The following is a 15,634-nucleotide window of genomic DNA, read 5'->3' on the forward strand; positions in this document are numbered from 1 at the left end:
CTTGACCTCGGGGTTGCGAGGCTGAGCCCCACGTTGGGTGTAGAGATTGCTTAAAAATAAAACCTGGAAAAGAAATACAGGTATATACTAGAAAGTGGGATCCAGCGTGAGAGAATGATTTAGAGAAAAGCCAGTCTGCAGCCTGGCATACATCTACTCCATAAAAGTGAGATATACTGTCCCATTAGAGTAGGCTCCACGTGCACAGCAAACAATGAAAACTGAACACTTGCATTAAAATTTACACGGGAGGCCAGCTAACCCCAGCAGGCTAGATGGAAGACCGGCACTTGCTGAGGAGAATGTGTTCAACTTACCAGCTTTTTAAAAACGTTGGCAGGGGCCAGGTTGGGGATGGGCACAGGAAAGAAATCCAATGGCAGGATTCGTGATTTGAAACCCGTAGAAAGAGGTTCAGCAGAGGACTTTTTCTGAATCTTCCGAAGGGTCATTGCTTAGGTCACAGGTTGGTGACTCATTACTGCCCCCTCCAGGTGGTATGAGGAAATGCAGGGGAAGAAATGAAATGCAGTCGGTCAAGCCATTAGTTGTGCTACTGCGTTTATCATAGGCTCAGGGATGATCAGAACCTGGAGCTATGCTCTCTCATTATTTCAACCATCATCAGTCTTCATCTCAACAGCAGTTAAGAGTGGCTGTGGGGAATAGCCAGGCAAGGGGCTGAGAGCTTTCCATGCATTATCTCATTATCTCTTACAATACCCCCAGAAATGGATACTTTTAGGGACCGGTGTTACACATGGGGAAGCAGATGCTCAGACAGGTGAAGCCACTTGCTCAAGAGCACATAGCTGGTAAATGGTGGAGCTAGGACTCAAACCCAAGGTCTTCTGACCCTTTCTGCTCTGCTGATTTTCCAGATGATCTCCCCCCCCACCCTCATCGTACAAGTGAGGACAATGAGGCTCTGAGCAGCCCCCGGAGCTCTGAAGTTGGCGAAGATCCCAAATAGCTACGAAGACCTTTACAAAGTTACACTTACGTTTGGCTTTCCAAAAATGATCCCAAGCAGAGGATGGGAGGGGTCCCGATGCAGTGACCCCCGGCGGGGTCAATCAGAAGAAACTTGCTAATGTTGGCATCGTATGCAAGTACTGATTGGGAGGGCAGCCAAGGGCAATCCACCGCAGAGAAATTTCACCCGAGGCCGCAGGACAGGGGTGGGGGGCTACACGAGAGACTGGTCACCACCACGCCATCTACACTGGCAACAAGCTGAGTCCCTGTAAGGGTCTGCCCCTACATAAACGGAGGGGCAAACTATGGTGGACCCACACCAGGGCACACCGTCGGGCGGTCCTAGATGCGGACACGACAGCACGGGTGGATGTTAATATCACAGCACCACGAAGGAAACAATAAGCAGGATACAACCCACAGCACCGTACCGTTCCGGTAAATAAAAAAAACACATGCACACAAAACATGTTTTCCGGGGACAAATATAAATAAAAGGACATCAAACGGATCAGACTGGCTGCCTGTGGGGCATGTACGGGAGGGGTGGACAAGAGTGGGGCGTGAGGATAAATGGAAAAGAATGAATGAATGGATGACACACGGAAGACGCTTGCAGACAGTGATGTGAATGTGTCCTAAGCCAGGAAACATGAGCACCTCAGCCTCAGCACCCCAGGTTGGAAACAATAAAACTCAAGACAAAATCACCCTACTAGGCTCATATGCAAAACAAAGTCCTAGCAGAAGGAGCCCAGCATTTTTGAAACCCCTACTGTGTGTCAGGCACTGTGCTACGGGTGTTTTATCTCATTTGCCCTTTGACAGAATATGGGAGGGCAGTGTTGTTTGTTTTGCAGGTGGGGACGGTGGAAGAGAGAGGGAAACAGCCTGTGGTGGGGCGGGTATTCACCGGAGGAATGCATATCTCACCTGGGAACCCGAAGCCGAAGCCATTTGCTTTCAGGCAGCCCTGGTGAAGCCACACTCCATAGCGTCTATTTTCTTTCTAGGGAGTGGAAGGACATCATCAGATGATAGTAAGAGAAAAATTGTGACAGTTCCACAGGATGGCCCCATTCTTTTTGAAAAAATGTGTCATGGGATTTTGCCTGGAAAATGAGCTGGACACAGGTCCACGCGCTGGCAGGGAGTTCCTGGGAGCAGGGATGAGTCTCTGCTGGGCACCCCTGTCTACACTACCCGCTCCCGGGCTCACCCACAGGAGGGCTCACTACACATTCACACGCGTGGTTCCTTAGGCAGGAAGCTCACGCGTTTCTCTACACCTTTATGTATCATCTGCATGTCTTAGAAGAGCATCAATCGCTCTTCTAATCAAAAAGGAGCCATAAAGCATTTCCTGTGTGGAAGGAAAATGTTTGCTTCCTGCGAATGAGCAGAGGGATTCTGAGGCCAGCCCTGCCTGAGACTCCTGTCTCCCGGGGGAACTGACGATTGCAGGGACCCCGACCATCTGTAACCCCTAATGGGAGCAGAGTTCAGGGCGGAGGGCTCCAGGGGGAAAAGGCAACTTGAGGAGGGTGGCGCCTTGGTTAACCCAAGCCTTGGAGCCTAACTCCAGACGAGCATGTGATGCAGGGCGTGCTCTTTGACCGGGAAACCTCTGCTTCCACACCTGCGAAGTGGGCTGGGTGCCAGCCACGGCATGAAGGTTAAATGAGAGAGTGCACGGAAGGGGTTTAGCACCAAGCTTAGCACCAAGCAGGGGCTCGACACATAATACTCTCGTTATTGTGGCTGGGGGCCAAGCGAGCGCCTCAGCTGGCAGGAGCAGCTGGGACAAAGGTACTCAGCGCGACTGTGCCGCATCCTGTAGGGCTCTTGTTCTCAGATTTCTACTTTTAAGGAATCAGAGCTGGGGTGGCTGATCCCTTGTCCTTCCCAGCCTCCTCCAGAGCTGTGCCAAGGGGGCCTTAATTCCTGGATAAAAAAGGCAATAAGGGATCATCTGGGCCAGTTTCGTCCCCGGAGCACTCCGTGTGCTGAGGAAACACTGAGGAATTATAGCACAGCCCACAGCTTCCAGGCCGGGGCCCCAGACCGGGTGACTAGAAATTAAGAGAGAAGATTCTAGAAGCAGACAGAGTAGGAGTTGTCTGAGGATGGGAGCCAGCTTTACCCAGACCAAAGCCCTGGGAATAAACAGACGCCCCCCCCCCCCCACGTAGGAGATCCTGGCAGTAGTCCTTGAGGACAGACACACACACACACACACACACACACACACACACACACACACCAGCTCAGGGAGCTCTATTTAGAATTTCTTTCTTTCACCTCAGTCAAGTCAGAAATGACACCCACGATTGTCCAGCCACAATCCACAATCCCTTTAAAGTAATAGAAACATCGGGGCACCTGGGTGGCTCGGTTAAGTATCCGACCTCGGCTCAGGTCACCATCTCACGCTTCGTGAGTTCAAGCCCCGCTTCGGGCTCTGCGTGGACAGGGCAGAGCCGGCTTTCATCTCTCTCTCTCGAAATAAACTGAAAACAAAAAGTAATACACACATTATGCCGTATTGAGTGATTTCTAGGAGCCAGGCACTGTGCTAACATCTTTACAGGAATCAGCTCATGTAATCCTCCCAATACCAGGTAGCGATTAGAATTCCGACAGGTTGCAAGGACAAGAAATAAAGTAACCATGGCTTAAGGAAGGAAGCTTGCTTATTTATTTATTTATTTATTTATTTATTTTTTTAAATTTTTTTTTTCAACGTTTATTTTTATTTCTGGGACAGAGAGAGACAGAGCATGAACGGGCGAGGGGCAGAGAGAGAGGGAGACACAGAATCGGAAACAGGCTCCAGGCTCCGAGCCATCAGCCCAGAGCCCGACGCGGGGCTCAAACTCACGGACCGTGAGATCGTGGCCTGGCTGAAGCCGGACGCTTAACCGACTGCGCCACCCAGGCGCCCCTATTTATTTATTTTTAAGTAGACTTCATGCCCAGACTGGAGCCCAATATGGGGCTCTCATGACTGTGAGATCAAGACCTGAGCTGAGATCAAGAGTCAGACGCTTAACCGACTGAGCCACCCAGGTGCCCCAGAAAGCTTATTTTTCTCTAATGGTGAAATGAGTTCAGAAACAGCTGGTCCAAGACAGATGCCAATGACTAGAGTTCCTTCTTCTTGGAGGTTCTGTCATCCTCAGCATGTGGCTCTCTCCTCATGGCCCAAAATGGCTGCTTCAGCTCCTGCATCACAACCACATTCCAGTCAGCAGGCAGGAGAGAGTTCACGTCTCCCTCTTAGGGTCCTTCTAGGCAGTTGCAGGTGACATTTGTTTACACGTCTCCCTGGCCGGAATTAGTCCCATGACTACCTTGAGCCACAGGGAGTGATGGAAAAATAAAGGTTTTACTCCAGGTGACCATGAGTCCATGTCCAAGTTAGGGACGGAAACGAGAGTGTGGCTACCTGGTGGAGGGAGGGCACTTGAGGTCTTGGCCATAGAAGTAGCAATAATTCTGCTTTTCAGAAACTGAAATTGTGGGGAAACTGAGGCCCAGAGGGAGGCACTGACTTGTCAGAGGTCACCCAGCCAGTATGTGGCAGAGCCAGGGGTGAACCAATCAATGCCTGTCCGACTGAGCCACTGGGCCTTTGGAGATCTGTATAAAAAGATACGGGTGGGAAGTTCTGCAAACAGGAGAGACCCAGAGACACAGCTTCAGAATCACAGGCTTCGGGGCTTGGACTTTATATGCAGAGTTTCAAACCAGAGCCGTTTTGACAACTGAATCCAAATCCCCAGGAAACCATTGTTTCTAGCTGAGGCTGTGACGGAGCCTTAATGACAAACTAAAGAAGGCCGTCTCTGCAGGACCCAGGGAACAGGCTGTGAATTCTGTTTAGGATGTCCCTTCCTGGCCAGGCTAAACCAGGGAGGAAAGAGGTTTATGCCAGGCCATGAGATCACACCTGGAGGTCCCTCTCCAAGGCGGTAGCAGGGGGGATTTGCGGGGGCCATTTGTCTTCTGCCCTCTCTGGTTCAGAGGATGTGCAAATAATCGTGGTTATTTGAATTGCCTCACAGAGTGGGGAGATAATGAAATCCCGCTGAGGAGTCTGTGAGGAAGGACACCTCCAAGGTGAAACGTCTCCTGTTTGGTGCTGACATTCAGGGCCCACAGCACCCAGACCAGTGGGACCCGCCAACCACGGGTGCAAATTACCCCACGGGAGAGCACATGCGAATAATAATGACTGTGGGTAAGCCACTTGGCATGCAGGTTCCTGACTTCCTTCTCACCAAGCCCCCAAGACAGAAGGACACGGTATCATCCTCAGCCTAGGCAGAGAAAGTGGCGTCTTGAAAACAAAGTACAACCACTTTGGGCATCTGTTGGTCAGTTGCTAATAAAGTAGTACATAGTCTTATCATAGGACCAATTCTACTTGGAGGCATTTATCCAAAAGAAATGAAAACACAAAGATTTCCCAGGAAACAGCCCAAATGTCCACCCAATAAGAGAATATGGGGGGGAGGGGGGCGGTAATTAAGTGTCCGTACAGCAAAATGTTATTCAACAATAAAAAGCAATGAGCCACTGATGTGCAACAGCATGGACAAATCTCATGGAAATGATGGAGCAAGTTCAAGGGCAGGCAGAGTTTCCCAAAGGTGCGAGGAATCAGAGGATTGCTCACCTCTGGGGGGAAAAGTATGGAGTAGGAAGGGGCACAGGGCAGGGATGCTTCTGGAAGGATTTTACATAAATCGGTCAGGGTGATACAAGAGTGTTGCATTTGGGGGCACCTGGGTGGCTCAGTCGGTTGGGCGGCCGACTTCGGCTCAGGTCATGATCTCGCGGTCTGTGAGTTCGAGCCCCGCGTCGGGCTCTGGGCTGGCAGCTCGGAGCCTGGAGCCTGCTTGGGATTCTGTGTCTCCCGCTCTCTCTCTGCCCCTCCCCCACTCATGCTCTGTCTGTCTGTCTCTCTCTCTCTCTCTCTCTGTCTGTCAAAAATAAATAAACATTAAAAACAATTTTAAAAAAAAGAGTGTTGCATTTGGCAAAATTAACTGAGCCGGTTTAAGATTTGTTCATTGTATTGTATGTAAATTATGCCTTGATAGAGTACAGGGAAAAGAATAAAGAGGTGAAGTGTCTCGGACGGCGAGAAGATGATGGAGTTGTGCCACAAACCAACAGCCAGCCTGAACCAAACACAGAAAGACAGCCACCACCTCATTTCCAGGGGTTGGGAAGATCTCTGTTCAGCTCACATGTGTCCCTGAGCCAGGCCTGTGCTGGGGCTGGGACGGTCCTGTCCTGATGCAGGGTTTGACCCTGGGACAGGGGAGCATCCATTCCAGAGCCACGGGAAGGGGGGGGAAGGAATGGGGGGGCAGCAGATTCCCCCGGGAGGGGACCGCGTCCAGATTTTCTCGACCAAGAGGGCGGCGAAACCAGAAAGGAACGAGAGAAGGAAGGGACGTGATGCAGATAAGGAACAGGCTGGGCAAAGACCCACAGTATGAAAGGAGAGAATGGGGTTCATCGGGGGACAGAACTGCTAGTCAGTCTTCCTTAGAGAGGGGACAGGCAGTGATAAAAAACGCCATCAATAAAAATAATAAAAGTGCCTACACTTTACGCTCCTTACTCTGTGCCAAGCACTCTTCCTATATTAACCCAATAAATCTTGGCAAGGACCTCAAGCGGTAGATTGCCCCCATTTCGCAGATGATGAAATTTGAGGCTCAGAGTGGGGGGGGGGGTACCTGCCCGGCGTCACAGACATGGTACATGGTGGAAACGGGATTCGAGCCTAGGTCAGCAGGCTCTCGCTTGCATATTCTCCCTGTCACCCTGCTGCCTGGCTATCCAGGTGGAGAGGGACGGATCACAAAGCCCCCCACCAGCCGCATGAAGAGCTCATCCTGGGGGCAGTAAAATCCTTACTGCCCCTCTCTGAGCTTCAGTTGCTGCGTCTGTAAAATATCGATGTTAATCATTCCTACCTCAAAGCACCGTGATGGGCTTACAGCGAAGGCATAGTGTCAAGCAAGCCGGTAAAAGGCCTGGCCTGGAGGACACCGCCCGGTTCGTGAGCTGCCGTTACTTTATGGGTAGAGCCACTGAAGAGCTAACACGCCTGGACCTACTATGCGCCGGCGCTCTGCTAAGGGATTGACGTGAAGTGCTTCATTGAATGCCCACAGCAGCCTGGGAGTTAAAGGTCATTGTCCTCAAACATCCCGCAGACGAAGGAGGTGAGGAAGAGAGGTTGGGAACTTAGATAATGCCATAAACGAATGCCAGGACAGGGCTTGAGCCCACAGCGTCAGGCTCCACAGTGCAAACCCCCACCCTGCACCCGGCGGGACGGCGGCCGCATGTGACCGATGAGCACAGAAAAGTGTCAGGTCTGAATGGAGGGGTGTTGTGAATGTCAAACACACACCGGATGCTGAAGACTCCCTTTGAAAAATCTCGTAAATGATTCCTCACATTGATTCCATGTTGACATGATCATAATTGGATGTACTGGCTTAAATACAAGAGATCGTTACAATTCATTTCAACTCCTTCTTTTTACCAGTGTTTTAAAACTTTTTTTTAAGTGTTTACTCATGTTTGAGAGAGAGAGAGAGAGACAGAGCGTGAGCGGGGGAGGGGCAGAGGGAGAGGGAGACGCAGAATCCGAAGAGGGCTCCAGGCTCCCAGCCGTCAGCACAGGGCCCCACGCGGGGCTCGAACTCAAGATCACGACCTGAGCCGAAGTCGGACGCCCCACCGACTGAGCCACCCAGGTGCCCCTCTTTTTACCATTTTTAATGTTTATTTATTTATCGAGTGCGAGTAGGGGAGGAACAGAGAGAGCGAGGGAGACAGAAGCCGAAGCAGGCTCCAGGTTCTGAGGTGTCAGCAGAGAGCCCGACGCGGGGCTCAAACCCATGAACGGTGAGATCGTGACCTAGGCCAAAGTCGGATGCTTAACCGACTGAGCCATCCAGGTGACCCTTACTTTTTTTTTTTTTTTTTTGAATGTGGCTTCTAGAAAATTTTAAATTACATATGGAGTGTGTATTGTTTCTTGGGGGGAGTGCTGTCCTAACCACCTTGCTACATGGTTCCTGATGCATGGGGATGAACCATTAGCCTTGGCTCCCAGCCTCTCCACACAGGTCCTTCTGAGGTTGCTGCACTTTGATTTCAGTCCAAGTGTGCCTAGGAGCTGTGTCCCTTGTCCCTCGAGCCTTAGTGAGTGACTGAGTGTGTGTAAGCACGTGTGCTCTTCAAAGTCACTTCCTGCTGGGCTCCTTCTTCGCCACTGTTGGCATCACAGCAGCTCCCAGAAGGTGGGAGAGGGCAGAGGGGACCCCACGCCAACACAGAATCTCTGCCCTCTGCTCCCACTCCTGCGGGCTGCTCCGTCTGATGGCACACCAGCCCTGCGCTTCCGGATTCTGGCCCCCGGCAAGGTTATTGAAGCTGAGATCGGCTGTCCTCCCTCTCCTAGGGAAAATAAAAATATTCTAATTAAAGCTGGGAAGGCCCTGGGAACAACAGTGCTGGCGCCAGGCTGATGGATGTAATTCAATTTGCAGCGTGAAGAGCAGGACTCTAGGCTCTGGCCATTACCGTGTCGATTGCAGGGCAAACACGATCCAGAAGTGGATTTAGCGAATGCAGGCCAGCCCACATGGTGGGGGTGGGGGTGGGGGTGCCGGCTTGAGTCTTGTTGTATCTGTGGTCCGGGAACAAGCGATGTCATGGGGTGTGGAGGCCCAGATACACCCGCTCCTCCAAACCTCAGTTTCCACATCTGGGAACAGGGCATCACGTCAGCACCCCACCTCCTAGGTCCTCATGAAGACTGAAAGAGGCAATGTAGGCCCAGTGCGTGGCTCAGGGCCTGGCCCAGAGTAAGCGCTCAATGAAACAGAGAGCCATTCTCTTTTCTTTTAGCTCCTTCCCCCGATGGTGACATTGGACATCACACCAATTCTCATGTCCTCAGCAGGCCCCTGGGGCTACAGCCAGATCTCTGGTTCCGGGGGTGATGCCCTGGGAAGGCAGTGAGCAGAGGAGGGGGACAGGCTGAGATGGAGGTTCCTGGGCTGGTCTGTGGTCATGGCTAAAAATAATCGTCACAATTACATGGGGAAACATCGTGCTACCAACAGCTGGCTACTGAAGTTGCAGGGTCGGGAATAAAAGGTCAGATGCAAGGGCCCGGATGTCGGATTTCCGGAAGCTCTCGGAGAAAAGTCTGAAGTCACTCTGTACTAGAGAGCGAAACTAATGGATGCTTTTGTGCCGGGGCAGACGGCGGGGAGGTGAGATTAGGAGAGCCTGCAGAGGTGAGAGACAGAGCAAACCCAGCAAGATGTTTAGAGGCTGGAGCTGGGTGAGGGAAAGGGGTCTGAATCACCCTCGTCACCACTACCAACCCCCGAAGAGTGCTGATCCGGGGATATTTGAAAAAGCTTGATGCCTCATGTTCCATTTTGAAGTTGTTTTCACTCGAGCGAGGTTAACCCCTCCTGTCTTCCACCCCGCCCCTGAAATCTATTATCCTCACAAATAGTGAGGATTTCTGTCTATTGTTTTTTTTTTAAATGGAGCTCAAGCAGGAAGCTGAGCTTCGTGTCTGGAGGGATGTGGGGCCACAAAGTGCGGAAGCAAGAACCCTGGAAACTCGAATCCTTCTGAGAACTGGCAAAAATCTCGAGGGGGTTCTGAACTTCTCAGGCTACTGCTGAGTATTATGTTAAGACCTTCCCCCACTGAACCCCCCTCCCAAGTCCTCCTGGCAAAGCAGACAGTCCAGAGAGTTGGGACTCCTTCCTCTCTGTTGGTGGCCAGCTCTGTAACAAAAAAGCAGATGGAGTCTAGCTTAAAAACAAGGGGAGGGTAAACTGGAGAGTTACTGAAAGCTCACGGAACTGCAATATGAGACAAACAATAAGCCACAGAAAGGCCGGTAACCGGGGTAGTCCCAGGGACCCGAGCAGCAGGAATGGTGGCTGCCTCCAAAGACAAATGAACTAATTATTTTTGTCCCTAGGGTACCTGCTCAAGATTCAAATCCCCAAGAAAGGGACTCTGATTGGCCTAGCTCGAGTTACACAGTTACCTTAGCACCGGAGGGATAGGGCTCAATGGAACGACACACGGAGGGGTGGAGGGACAGACAGTTCCCTAAAGAAGCGGGACGACGTTGCTCCCAGAATGAGGAGAGAGGGGATACCGGGCGCGCGTGTTTGTGCACGCGCGCTCACACACTCAGAGGTGCCCACCACCTTCCACCCCTTGTCCACCCAGCATCCCTCCTTCTACCCGTACACACCAATGTACAAGGTCCCCTTCATCGCCTGAGCCGATAATTCCACCTACACCTACAAACACAGGGGCCCGACTCCATGACAAAATGGCAAATAAATTTTTTTTTTCAACGTTTATTTATTTTTGGGACAGAGAGAGACAGAGCATGAACGGGGGAGGGGCAGAGAGAGAGGGAGACACAGAATCGGAAACAGGCTCCAGGCTCTGAGCCATCAGCCCAGAGCCCGACGCGGGGCTCGAACTCACGGACCGTGAGATCGTGACCTGGCTGAAGTCGGATGCTTAACCGACTGTGCCACCCAGGCGCCCCCAAAATGGCAAATAAACCAGCCTATCTATCTGGAAATATCCCTTTCAGGAGTAAGAGGAACCGTTGCAGGAAGCTGTGAGAATGTTCAGGGAGGAGGTGGGGGGCTGGCTCTCAGGTTAGAATTACTACCCCACCCCTCCCCGGCAAACAGGAAGATGCCAGGTCTGGGAAAGGTGGGGGTCCTTAGCCCACTCGTAGGGGTACTCGACTCGCAGAGTGGTTACATCAGAGAGGAGGCGATGCCCCCCACGAGGTCCCGCCCTTGGAAGACAGTACGTGGGGCGCCTGGAGCTGGCTGATTGAGGAACTTTGCTTGAGCTTGCAAATTCCTCCTTGCCCCCATGTATGGCATGCCTCCGACCCCAAGTCAGGCAGTGCATGTCAACAAGTATGGAGCAGCAGTCAAGAATATAGGCTTTGGAGTGAGGTAGAACCGGGTTCAAATCCCGGCTCTTGTTGCTGGTTGTGCAACTTCGGTAAGGGCTGGACCTCCTGGACACTCAGTTTCCTCAACTGTGAAATGGATTGGTGTCTGTCTCATCGTGTCACTCGGATGAGTAAGCGAGCTGATGCATGTAGCAGACTTCAAATAGTACTTGGTAAAGGCTCCCTAATTAAATTTTTTTTTTTTTTATTTCTCTCTCTGCTCCTCCCCGGCTTGCTCTCTCTCTTTCAAAGTAAATAAATAAATAGATAGATAGATAGATAGATAGATAGATAGATAAATAACTATAAAAACTTATTAAAAATAAAATAAAAAAGTAAAAAGAAATGGGTGAAATTAATTTAAATATCTTTCATTTAACTCAGTATCTCCCAGATGATACCATTTCAACATGGGACCCATATAAAAAGTTATTGAGATATCTTCCGCTTTTTTTTTTCTTGTAGCCGTATTTCAAAAACTAAAGAAGAAGCATTTGTAGTGAATGTTCACAGTGTATTTTATCCCATATATCCAAAATGTTATTTCAATATGCCATCAATATGAAAAAGCATTTGACATTAAGCATTAAAAAGCGTTCCTACTATCATACGGAGTCCTCAAAATCTGGAGTGTTCTTGTACGTTTGTGGTACATCTCAGCTTGGACCCGCTGCACTTCAAGTCCTCAGGTGGCTGGCCACAGGTGGGTGTCACGGTGGACACGGGGGCGTGGCAGAGTATCTGCGTTTCCTTTACGCTTCCCGGGAGCCCTGTGAGGTATTAATAGCCCCATCTTGTACATGATGAAATGGTCCCCAGGTGACTTGCGTGTGTGACTTGCCCAAGGTCACACAGTTGGAGAGAGCGGGGTTTGGGGCTCAATAGCTTGGGTTTGGGGCTGTCTGATACAACCCCTCTGGGACCCGGATCCTTCCACCGACTCCGGAGCCCCCACGCCTGCCTCAGGATGGTCCACCCCCAAGCTATCGATTACCACCATGATTTATGGCCCTCCTGCCAGGCAGTCCTGGAGACATAAGTAATTTGTTTCTGACAGTGGAGGCCTGCTTGGACACCCTCACCTCCCCGCACCGCCTCTGCTTCCAGCCCAGACGATCGATCGATGCCCCGCTAGTCAATGGTGCCGAGAAGTAACCTACGGCTGCAGTTAGATTCGCTTAATCAGGCACTTGCTCAGAGCAGCTCATCTGACAATTTTATTGGGCCGGGAGCATCATATTTCAGTGTCTGTTTCAACCCAGGATGCTTGTTCCTAGATCAGCCAGGGTGGATGTTGGGTCTGCTGCTTTATGTATTACAGCAGGGCCTGCGCTCCTTCCCAGGAAGAGGAAACCCACTGACTGGAGTATAATCGATTATCTGACCTGGAAAGGGTCACCTGTCAGCCAACCAGCATTTATTGAGCAAAATCTGTGAGCTCAGCTCTCAGTGGGACAGTATTAGTGCCAATAATGCCAGTGGCTATAATAACAATAATAGTTAACATTTATTTAGCCCTTACTGCGTTCCAGGTACTGTTCTAGCATGTCGTACACGCACACACCATACCGCAGGGTAGGTGCTATTATAATTCCCATTTTGCTGGAAATGAAACGGAGGCTCAGGAATGTGAAGGGGCTTACTCAAGGTCACGTAGCTGGAGAGGAATACATTTGAAATCTAATCCTCAGCAGTCCGGCTGCCCTCGAGAGCTCACTGACTTGGTGAAGAGCCACAATCCATAGTCAAAAAACGTTATGAATGATAGAAGGGGGAAAGCAATGGGGACTATTGTTTCTGGACTAACAATCCTAATATCACAGCTAACACTTATTGGAGAACTTCTGATGCGCTAGTCTCTCTTTTAAGAGCTTCATAGACGGTATCTCATTAAAGCTCCACGAAACCTGGAAGTAGGTACTATTACAATCTTACTTTACAGATGAGGAAGCTGAGGCTTGAAGATGTCAGATGGTTTGGCCAAGGTCATGACAATGTAATTCCAGCGAACGGATGGATGGTCCTGCTGTGATGTTTCCCTGTATATTTGGCTTGGTTCTGATCCCTGTGCTGTTCACCCGAAGACTGCAAGGTAAGGCTGACACCCCAAGAGAGACATCTGAGCTGGAAGAAACTGACATTGAACTGGGCACTCCCAACCGACACAGCTTGAGTAGTTAGGACATTTTAGGATCCATGAGGATCCATGAGTTCAATCGGATTCTCAAAAAATCTAAGACCCACTGCCTTCAAGGGTTGTTTGGAGAAAGAAGGGTTCACCTGTCAACGGAAAGCGTTGGATAAAGGAGTGAAGAGGCTGTGGGATCTGGAGCCAGACCTGGGTTCAAATCCTGACACTGTCCCCAAATAGCCACCTGAACTTGGGCAAGTTAGTTACCATTCCAAAGCCAAGCTTTCTCATCTCTCAGATGGGGGTCAGAATGGCATCTAGTTCATAGGGTTGTTGTTGTAGCGATGTGCTATGAAATGATGTGTGTGCTACAGACTGAATGTTTCTCCCCACCTCCAAATTCGTATGTTGAAACACTGATCCGCAATGAGATGGTATTTGGAGATGGGGGCCTTTGGGAGGTAAGTAGGTCATGAGAGTAGAGTCCTCATGATGGGATTAGTGCCGCTATAGGGATAGAGAGGAGAGACCTTACTTCCTCTTTCTCTCTCTACTATGTGAGGACACAGCAAGAAGGCAGTTATCCCTAAAGCAGGGAGCAGGTCCTCAACAGACATTAAAATCAGCTGGCACCTTGATCTTGGACTCCCAGCCTCCAGAACTGTGACACATAAATGCTTGTTGTTTCAACTGCCCAGTCTATGGTATTTGTTACGGCAACCCGAGCTAAGACAGGATGAAGCAAGACAATGTGTGTAAAGTTTTTAGAAGCTTAGCACATAGTTGGCCCTCAATAAAAAGTAGCTGCTATAAAGTGGATCCCCACACTTTCCAACCCCTTTAATACAAAATTAAAAACCACTGAAGTCTACTCTTCACCACTGATCTTTGCCAGGTGTCATTTCTAACAAAGCCAGGTCTGAACCAATGGGACCCCCAAAGATACTTCTGGTCTAATGTAAAGTGGTGGACCTTTTCTAGAATAGCTTAGACCCTTCCCTTTGCCCTTGACTAACATTCTCCAATCCCCACTGCTTCTCAAACCCAGTCCATCTGCAGCCAAATGGTAATGAAGGGTACCCAAATGGAAAACTGCCAGGAGAAAGCTCAGGCTAACACCCCAACGTGAAACACCTGCTGTTATGGATACTTGTAACAGCCACACATCTCCTGTGCTAAGCACTTTCCCTACATTGGCTCATTCAAGTCCTCACAGCCCCCCTCTGTGGTGGTTGATATTATTACCCTCAGTTTCCAATTGAAGGAGCCAAGACTCAGAGAAATGAACTTACCTGAAATCACATAGCTGAAAAGTGGTGGAGGCAGGGTCATCAGCCCCAGAACCCATATGCTTGACCACAATGCTCGGTTGCCCCCTTTCCCCAGAGCGACTGTCTGTTTTGTGTATAGCCACTGCCTCAGCATAAATTTTTGGACGAACCCATAGCCAAATGGATTTTCAACCCCATGGTTATCATAAAGAACATCCAGCAAGGAGCAATTGCTGCAGAAGGGGAAGAAAAGTCCACCCCGAATTGCAAAAATCGTAATGGGATGTCTGTATAAGGACATGGAAGCAAGGAGGGAGCCCGAAAACTAAGCAATCCAACAGTTTATAATAAATGTTTTAATTTTTTTTCAGCTTTTATTTATTTTTGAGAGACAGAGACAGAGACAGAGCATGAGCTGGGGAGGGGACGGAGAGAGAGGGGGGGTCACAGATTCTGAAGCAGGCTCCAGGCTCCAAGCTGTCAGCACAGAGCCCCACGCGGGGCTCGAACTCGCGGACCGGGAGATCGTGGCCTGAGCCGAAGTCGGATGCTCAACCGACTGAGCCGCCCAGGCACCCCTATAATAAATGTTTGAAAGTGCTTCACGAGTTGGGGTAAAGCCTTACGAAGTACCAACGTGTTTTGGAGTGTTCACTGGGGTTGTTTTCCACACTGCATTTCCTTGCGACGCCTGCTTTCCCTCAATTCAGGCAGCAAATGGCTGGCAAGGCAACTCTGCCTAAGAAAGAGTTGACACAGAAGAGTAGACATAATAAAGCAGTCAGGCTCCTGGCTTGAGAGCTCTGCAGTCTTTCTCCTGATGCAGAATCTCTGGACGTGTGACCTGCACAAAGTGGTAGCCTTATTAAGTCCCCCCGGGTGATTCTAATGTATGCAAACGTTTGAGAAGCACTCTTGGGCTGCTGATAAACCAGTTGGAAGAATGTTCAGCAAGGACAAGATGCCCTAGTTTTTGAAAAGCTCCACAGGGATCAAAAGAGAAGAGAGTAAAGGAGAACCATAGAACTCCGATAGTGTTAGGACCCTGAGAAGGAGCTCTTCTCCCCTCACCCTCCTCCCTGACCCCAGGCCACGGAAGCATCCCCAGGTAGGTTGAGGCACTTGGGAGCAGCAGGCACCTATAGAAACCCTTCCCTTGGGTGTCACCTGCAGATAGGAGGGGGAAGACCT

Source organism: Herpailurus yagouaroundi, unplaced genomic scaffold (genome assembly GCF_014898765.1).
Source record: "Herpailurus yagouaroundi ecotype Mexico unplaced genomic scaffold, PumYag 191, whole genome shotgun sequence".
Lineage (NCBI taxonomy): Eukaryota > Metazoa > Chordata > Mammalia > Carnivora > Felidae > Herpailurus > Herpailurus yagouaroundi.